The sequence below is a fragment of the Nerophis ophidion genome, linkage group LG10 (genome assembly GCF_033978795.1).
Source record: "Nerophis ophidion isolate RoL-2023_Sa linkage group LG10, RoL_Noph_v1.0, whole genome shotgun sequence".
In the NCBI taxonomy this organism is placed as follows: domain Eukaryota; kingdom Metazoa; phylum Chordata; class Actinopteri; order Syngnathiformes; family Syngnathidae; genus Nerophis; species Nerophis ophidion.
In genome coordinates, this window is record NC_084620.1 from 11,740,116 (window position 1) to 11,748,405 (window position 8,290).

Below are 8,290 nucleotides of genomic sequence, written 5' to 3' on the forward strand. Positions count from 1 at the left end.
AGGAAACTCAGTTTTTAAATTGATCCAATCATGTTTTTAATAGTTAAAAATTAGGTGTTTTTTTAAAGCACAAATTGTTTAAAGTAAGCGTTGGAGGGTTTTAGGTAGCATACTGTTAGTTTAAGCTACTCAAAAGCATTCTGTTCTCTGGTCGACATGAAAACTTACTAATTTTTCATATTAAATGCATGTAACCATAAGGACACATTGATTATTGCAGTATCAGTCATTAAATGAGTGCAATCAAATGTGAATTCAAATGACGGTTTTGATGTTCCTGCAATGAGGGAGCGACTTGTCCAGAGTGTGCGAGGCCTTCTGCCCGAATGCAGCTGAGATGGGCTCCGGCAACCCCCTGCGACCAGAAACGGGCCAAGCGGTAGGAAATAGATGGATGGATGAGGTTTTTTTCATGTCTAATGTTAAACTGTTAAGATGAAACCTACAAATAGTGCTATAAACTGCTTTACATAACAATTATTATATAATATAAAAAAAACAAAACAATGGTAAAAGATGATGGCTGTAAGAATTAAGTTGATACGTGATTACAATTTCTGACCCCAAAAAATATAAACATAAAAATTAATACAGATAATTATGAGCTCTATTTTAAGATATTACCCGACGCTATATGCAGCTGAGATAGGCTCCACCACCCCCCGCAACCTTGAAAGGGACAAGCGGTAGAAAATGGATGAATGGGCACTAAGCCTATGATGGAGATATTTTGTTAAGATATCTTAGTACAGGCGTGTCAAACTTATTTTGGCTCAGCGGCCACATGGAGGACAAACTATTCCCACACGGGCCGGACTGATATAATCATGGCATAGTAATTGAAAAATAAAAACAACTTCAATTTTTATTTACTTTGGCCAGAAATAGAACAAGCACATTCTGAAAGTGTGCATGTTACAAATAATCCTTTTGGCAAAACACTACAAGTTAGTTGAAATTTATCTGGAAAAATATGGTGCAGTTTCAAAAACACCGTGAAGAACACAATAATCTTAGACTTTGTCTCAGTGTTTTTACAAAGCAATTAAACTTCAAGCACTTCCTGGTCAGCATTCTCATGTTGGCAGTTCACCATTAAATATGTGTTTGGAAAAGCAATCAAGTGTTACCTCGAACTGCCACAACACATTTATTTCTCATGATATTAAAATGATAATATAATTAAAAAAACAACAACAAAAAACGACACATAATAGTTGGATTACATGTAACCTAACTACAAATGTTACCATTGAGAACATGCTAGTTTTAAGCATAAAATAAAATACAACAAACAACAAATGTAGAAACACAATTTTACAATGGAGTTCAGAGAGCACATCATGCCATTAACCAATTGCGTACACTACACGGAACTTTAACTACAAAGATGACGGTCAAATTGACTTAAGTCTTATCATCTTACCGTTTCGTTATTTTATACGTTGAGTAAATCATTTACAATTAAAGAAGGTATTGTGTGTCACTACATCATTAGTCTGCCGACCGCCACAACCAGAGCAGCTGATTGCTTGCACCTCGCTGATTGGAGTTGCAGCAGCCAATCCGGAGGGCTCTTGAAGTCAGATAACACGTCATCTTAAACAGTGTGACGTGTGTTACAATAGAAATGCTATTGCCACATCCAGTGGACACATTTAGAACAACAGTTTCTTTCATAAAAAACTGCAGCTCACTTTTATACTTAGCAAACTCATCTTGCGGGCCGGATTAAATCAGGGGGCATACGTTTGACACCCCTGGCTCAGCAAGCATTGACCTACTGTACACTCAGTAGGGGAGTACCGGGAGTGTTCCCGGTGGACCAATCAAAAATGGAATAATTGGAAGCCATTTTATTCATTGATATATATGTTTTTGCTTTTTTTTTTACAATGTCTCGCTTCTTCCCCTGCTAACCCTATGTAAAGTGAACACCCCCCCCCAAAAATCTGTTCTTTCGACTGAGAATGTAGTGGGCCAGTCTGGACCAAAAAGTCAAGGGCAAAGGTTTTTTCCAAGCCCAACCTTACATTAAATTGGCTTTCGGATTTTCAATGTATAAAATGTATAACCAATATGACCCCGACATCCTTCAATTTTTCCATATGTGGCCCTTTTGCAAAAGGTTTAAAATAAACGTTGCAGGCACAAAACATTGAGTTGAGATCTTGTTGAATTAGGCCCTGGCGTGGAGCAACTCAAACCTAATGTTGAAACAACGTGCTTTTTGACAACTTTTATTTACTTTTAGGTTCTGACGTTGATTTGATCATTGAATTTTGGTCTTTTCCCAACCAACAACGTAGATCCAACATTAGGCAACAACGTTGTCCCAGTTTACAAAATACAACTATTTTGCAAAGTTGTTTCGATGTTAATGTTAAAGAAAGGGAAAACACAACTTTTTGGGGGAATCACAATCATTATGACAGAAAAGAAGACAGACATATTTTTTAAATGCATTTCAACTTACATCTCAACGTAAATATAAGTCTGCTTATATTGGAGCCGATGGGAGGTCCTCTATTCCGCCCATAAAACCCAACAAATAACCATTTAAAAAGCGCCAACAACACTCCATTTTGTGTCCTGAATTTTAACCAAGTATTAGTGATATTGTTATTATAAGCGCTAACACAGACAAACTATTTATAGCGGCGCTGTGATCACAGAGAGCGAACTAGCTTGTGCTGATATTTTGACATCCTGGCCTGGTGAGCTGCTTTCCCGCCTCGAAGCTAAAGAAAGGAAATTGTAGATCATAAATAATGCCTCTGACTTTGATAGTAGAAGGATGAGGACATAATCCGAAAAGTTGGTACACTATGGCATATAATTTAGACCCGGAAATGGCGAGAAAGACACAAAAAGACGCTTGGGTCTTCGTTAGTCTTCCTCTAAACGGGAATATATGTACATCCTGTCGGCATACTACAGTGACAGCCGACATGGTCCAGTAAGTGATTTTTTATTATGTTTGTTGGCTTTCATGAAGTCTGCAGTGGTTAATATTTACTGATGTTGTCGAAAAAAAAAGCAAACGTTTGAATATATTTGAAATTAGTATGCTTAAAATGAGCAAAATACGTAAATATTACATTTTATTATGAATGAGCCCATTACTAAATTACATGTATACCTACATCGTATATAGAAAACCTTAATGGAAGTGAATTGATTAGGTTTAAGTGATTTATAAGCAGAATAGAGCGACTCTATTGTAAGTGGACTTTTACTAGTTGCAATCCATAAAACAAGGAAAAGCATGTGTGCGCTTGTCTTACATAAGGATTGTGAATGATAGGCTAAATTCCCCCCCAAAACGCAGTTCTCCTGTAAAGGATATGTATAATCAATGTTGTATCAATGTTGTGTGCCTGCTTTACCATGAATTGATAAATGTGGACCCTGACTTAAACAAGTTGAAAAACTTATTCGGGTGTTACCATTTAGTGGTCAATTGTACGGAATATGTACTGAACTGTGCAATCTACTAATACAAGTTTCAATCAATCAATCAATGGGAAGGGATACCACCATCAAGGTAGGTAGGTAGGTCTTTATTGTCATTGCAACAAGTACAACGAAACTTTGTTTTCAGCACAAACCTGTTCAAGATTAGACAAACAAACAGTGTACAGGGTTACAGAACAAGAGCGCTGATGGGTCGCCATAAGGCGTCCCGTAAAAGATGGGAAAAAGGTAAACGCTGGGGAAGGATGAGTAAAAAAATACAATCCAGACTGGGCTCCTAAGGGGGCCCAGTTCGGAGTGAGAAATAAACCTCCATAGCAAAGCACATATACATATTACAACATACATCTCGAGATATCTAGCAACAGAGGGAAGGTAGTTCAAGGTCATGGTGGTAGGCCGCAGCTCTCAGGCGCTGACCATCCATTCATCACCCCTACGGGATTGCATCGAGCGCGTTAGATTGGGGGACAGGAGGGTGTATGTGTGGCGTATATTTTTTTGGTGGATGTGTGTGTGTATAAGCCCATAGTGTGTCTCTGTTCCGCAGCCTTGATGTATTTGCCGTCGCTAGTCCAAAATTCACAACAACAGGTGTGTGTCCATGAGAGACAAAAAAGGGAGTTTGTTGTGTCTTAAAGGCAGTGCTCTTCGGGAGAGTCTCGAAGCCAGGGAAAAAATCCAAGTTAAAATGATTTGTATGCGAGTGAAAAAAAAATGTTATTTTCACTCTAAAATTGTCTATGACTGGTCCTCAAAAACTGCGGGGTAGACAGTCCGATGTAATCCACAGTTCTTCCCGCATCCTCCAATCATTTGTGGCAGCTTTGGGGTACTTTGAAGACTGCCAGCAACTTACAATTTGTCGACAAACCAGAGCAAAGCTTACTCCAATCAGCAGATGTCCTGTTGTCATAATTCCGAAAAGGTGGATATCTTCACGTCCTCGACAGAAAAGGGTCGCCAGGCACGCGGCCCTCCTTCTTCTCCCAAGAGTCCGTCGTGTGTCCAGCAACAACCGCTTTGTCAGGTTCCCCCAAACCCAAGATCTTGTCAATTTTGTTGACGCCAGTTAAATAGTTCCAATGTTTAGATTTGGAGAGCAGTGCAAAAAGAGGCAACAAGAAAGTTAAGACAAGACAAAACAAAGAAGCAAGCAGGAGAGATAAGGGAGAGAAAAGGAGAGCGTCCACCCTCGGTGAGTGCCAGAGAGAAAAGTGTAGTGTTTTGCTCAGTTTTAACTGTAGGAGGCGCCATGCACCAGTTCTTTGTTAAATGATGACATGAACCAGAGATGAATTTCCTTTTGAAAGCAAACAAGCAGGCACACAAAACCAAACCGTCAAGAAATGGATGGCTTCTTAGCGGATTCAAGAGTTATGTGCAGGGTGGAGAGAGACACTTCTCTCACTGATTCATCCAGCGAGAACTCTCAAACTGACCCACTTGTCCATACCCACTTACCATGAATTGATTAACGTGGACCCCGACTTAAACAAGTTGAAAAACTTATTCGGGTGTTACCATTTAGTGGTCAATTGTACGGAATATGTACTGTACTGTGCAAACTACTAATAAAAGTATCAATCAATCAATTGTCGGTTTGAGACAAGCACAGAATGTAAGGGTGGGAGTCTAATCCAGAAACCCGTGAGGGCCTTCTTCGTTTGACAGCTTGTGTGGAACATGGACGACGTAAGCAACAAGGTGACATTGATATGCCAGGCGGGGGCAACAATTTGTGCCGACACGTCCAAAAGACTTTGGCTAAACTTTGCCAGATAACCTTTTTTTTAACAGAACAAAACACACCCACTGCAGCGGTGGTAGAATCAGTGCATTTGTAAATGCTGATGAAGTGGCTTTCTTGAACCTCATCGACTGCAACAATGCACTGTGTCAAAGGAATATTAACAAGGCTGCATCTTATCACGTCTCTGTGACTTTCTCCTTTTGATGATGATGGAACTCCAAACTAAAGCAATGCAAATCATAAACGTGAACAGCATCCTCCAATCCAGTCCTTCTCATATAGTGGGCCGGGAGGCCTGTGTGATGCTTTATCAGTATCATGCAGGAAAATATTGGACACAATGTGTTGTCAAGCTTATGAGATGTGACGCAAGTGTAAGCCACTGTGATACTATTGTTCATTTTTGAAATGTTTTTATTTTCCATCCATCCATTTTCTACCCCTTGTCCATTACGGGGTCGCGGGTGGTGCTGGAACCTATCCCACCTGCATTCGGGCGGAAGGCACTTACACCCTGGACAAGTCACCACCTCATCACAGGGCCAACACAGATAGACAACATTCACACTCACATTCACACACTAGGGCCAATTTATCCATCCATCCATTTTCTACCGCTTATTCCCTTTTGGGGTCGCGGGGGGCGCTGGCGCCTATCTCAGCTACAATCGGGCGGAAGGCGGGGTACACCCTGGACAAGTCGCCAGCTCATCACAGGGCCAACACAGATAGACAGACAACATTCACACTCACATTCAAACACTAGGGCCAATTTAGTGTTGCCAATCAACCTATCCCCAGGTGCATGTCTTTGGAAGTGGGAGGAAGCCGGAGTACCTGGAGGGAACCCACGCATTCACGGGGAGAACATGCAAACTCCACACAGGAAGATCCCGAGCCTGGATTTGAACCCAGGACTGCAGGAACTTCGTATTGTGAGGCAGACGCACTAACCCCTCTTCCACCGTACAATAAATTATTTTTTATAAATGGCTGTGCTGATATTGTAAATCAGGGATTTCTAATCACTGCTATATTGGAAATCTTATTAATATTGATACTGTTGTTGACATTATTAATTTTTGACTACTTTTGGATTGTTTTGTGTCATGTTTTGTGTCCTCTCAATTGCTCTGTTCATAGCTATTCTGAATGTTGCTGGGCTGGGTTTGGTTTTGGAATTGTATTATTATGGTCTTATTGAGTATTATTTTTTTGGATTGCTTGATTAAAAAAACAAAAAAAAAACTATCATGCAGTATAATTTTTTGAAAAGCTGTGCACTACAAAATGTGCTCGCTGTACCCGTTCATCTTGACTTCCTCATTTGTATTTATAAAACAAAAGTAAGCAAAAATTGTTTTGTTAATTTCTTTTGTAGGTGATAGTGTTCTATATATTGTGCTCCTCAGTTGATGTTGCTGATCAATTTGAATTGATTATTTATTGAGTTTATTCAGCTTAATTTTTCAATATCAAATGGACTGAGTCAATCTAAAAATGCTTAGTGTTTAAACAGGGATTTTTTTAAAATTTCAGACAAGAAACAATGTTAATAAAGTTATTTTTTGTTGTAAGTTGATCTGCATTTCTTACATCTTTTTTGTTTTCTTTAATGTTAATAAAGATCCAATGTTATGCAAAGGTGTACTTATAACTATTTTCTAGACAAATGATACTTTATAGTTGCTGCAAAAGGTTTTCTTCGTCCTCTGTGGTGCATAACAGAAAATAATTGACAAGCACTATTGTAATCTAACACCATCAATTAGTATCAATAATTACCATATTCCCTCCTACTGTCTTAATGCATCACAGATTTCAAAATTTAAAATGGCTATTTTTATATTGTTAAAGTCCCAGCAATAGTCACACACACTAAGTGTGGTGAAATTATCCGCTGCATTTGACCCATTCCCATGTTCACCCCCTGGGAGGTGAGGGGAGCGATGAGCAGCAGCAGTGGCCGCGCTCGAGATTAATTTCTTGGTGATTTAACCCCCAATTCCAACCCTTGATGCTGAGTGCCAAACAGGGAGGTAATAGGTCCCATTTTTATAGTCTTTGGTATGACTCTGCCGGGGTTTGAACTCACGACCTTGCAGTCTCAGGGCGGACACTCTAACCAAAAGCCACTGAGCAGGTTGTTATATGGCTTGAATCACGGGGCTACGGCGCCACCTCAAACTGGGTTTGGAACGTAACAACACATCAATGAAGGCAGCCTTATTACATGTCAAGGTCTGTTGGCGTGCCGCGTTCATGAAGAAAGCTTATCTAATCTTGAAATAAACTTGTTGTCTGGTGTAGATCAAGTGCAATTTTGATAACATATTACCTATATTATAACACAAAGCAACATTTTTTTTTATTTTCGTTTTGATAGCTTAGCATATCAATGAATTGGGTTTAGTATCATAGACGCAGCATGAATGACGCAGCCAGAGTGACACTGAGTTTCAGCCAGGAGCAGACTAACGAAAACATCACATAAAAAACAATTAATACAGTTTTCTTCTATTTAAATAATGATTTATTTTTTTGTCCTAATTCGTGCCCTTAATCAATGATGATGGTTATCGACAGCAACCCTACTCCTTTCTCACGCAATGGACTCTTCCATGTTATTACTGCACATACACAAACCTTATTCCGCAAGGCCAACTAAAACAAACCTGTTGGCGTGGTTATGAGAGGATTTAATGAAGATGAAACCGAGTAACCCAAGTGCAGCGGCAAAGAGGAGAGAGCGAGAAGAAAGCAAACCGTTTTCATCAAAACTATCCAAGGTGTCAACCTTGGATAGTCGCACCAGGGATGGGCAGTAACAAGCTACCTGTAGCTAAGCTACGTATCTTAGATACTTTTTTAATGGAGTCTGCAGATAACTGACAATATCACCTGCGGTCCCTCAGCAGCGCATGCACTTTTTGCGTCGGATGAAAAGAGCACAGCTCTCTCCCCCCATTCTAGCAGGCACATTTATAATAACATTAAATATTTACGTATTTTTATCATTTCAAGAATACGCGACACATTAATAAAAAAATTGCAACACAA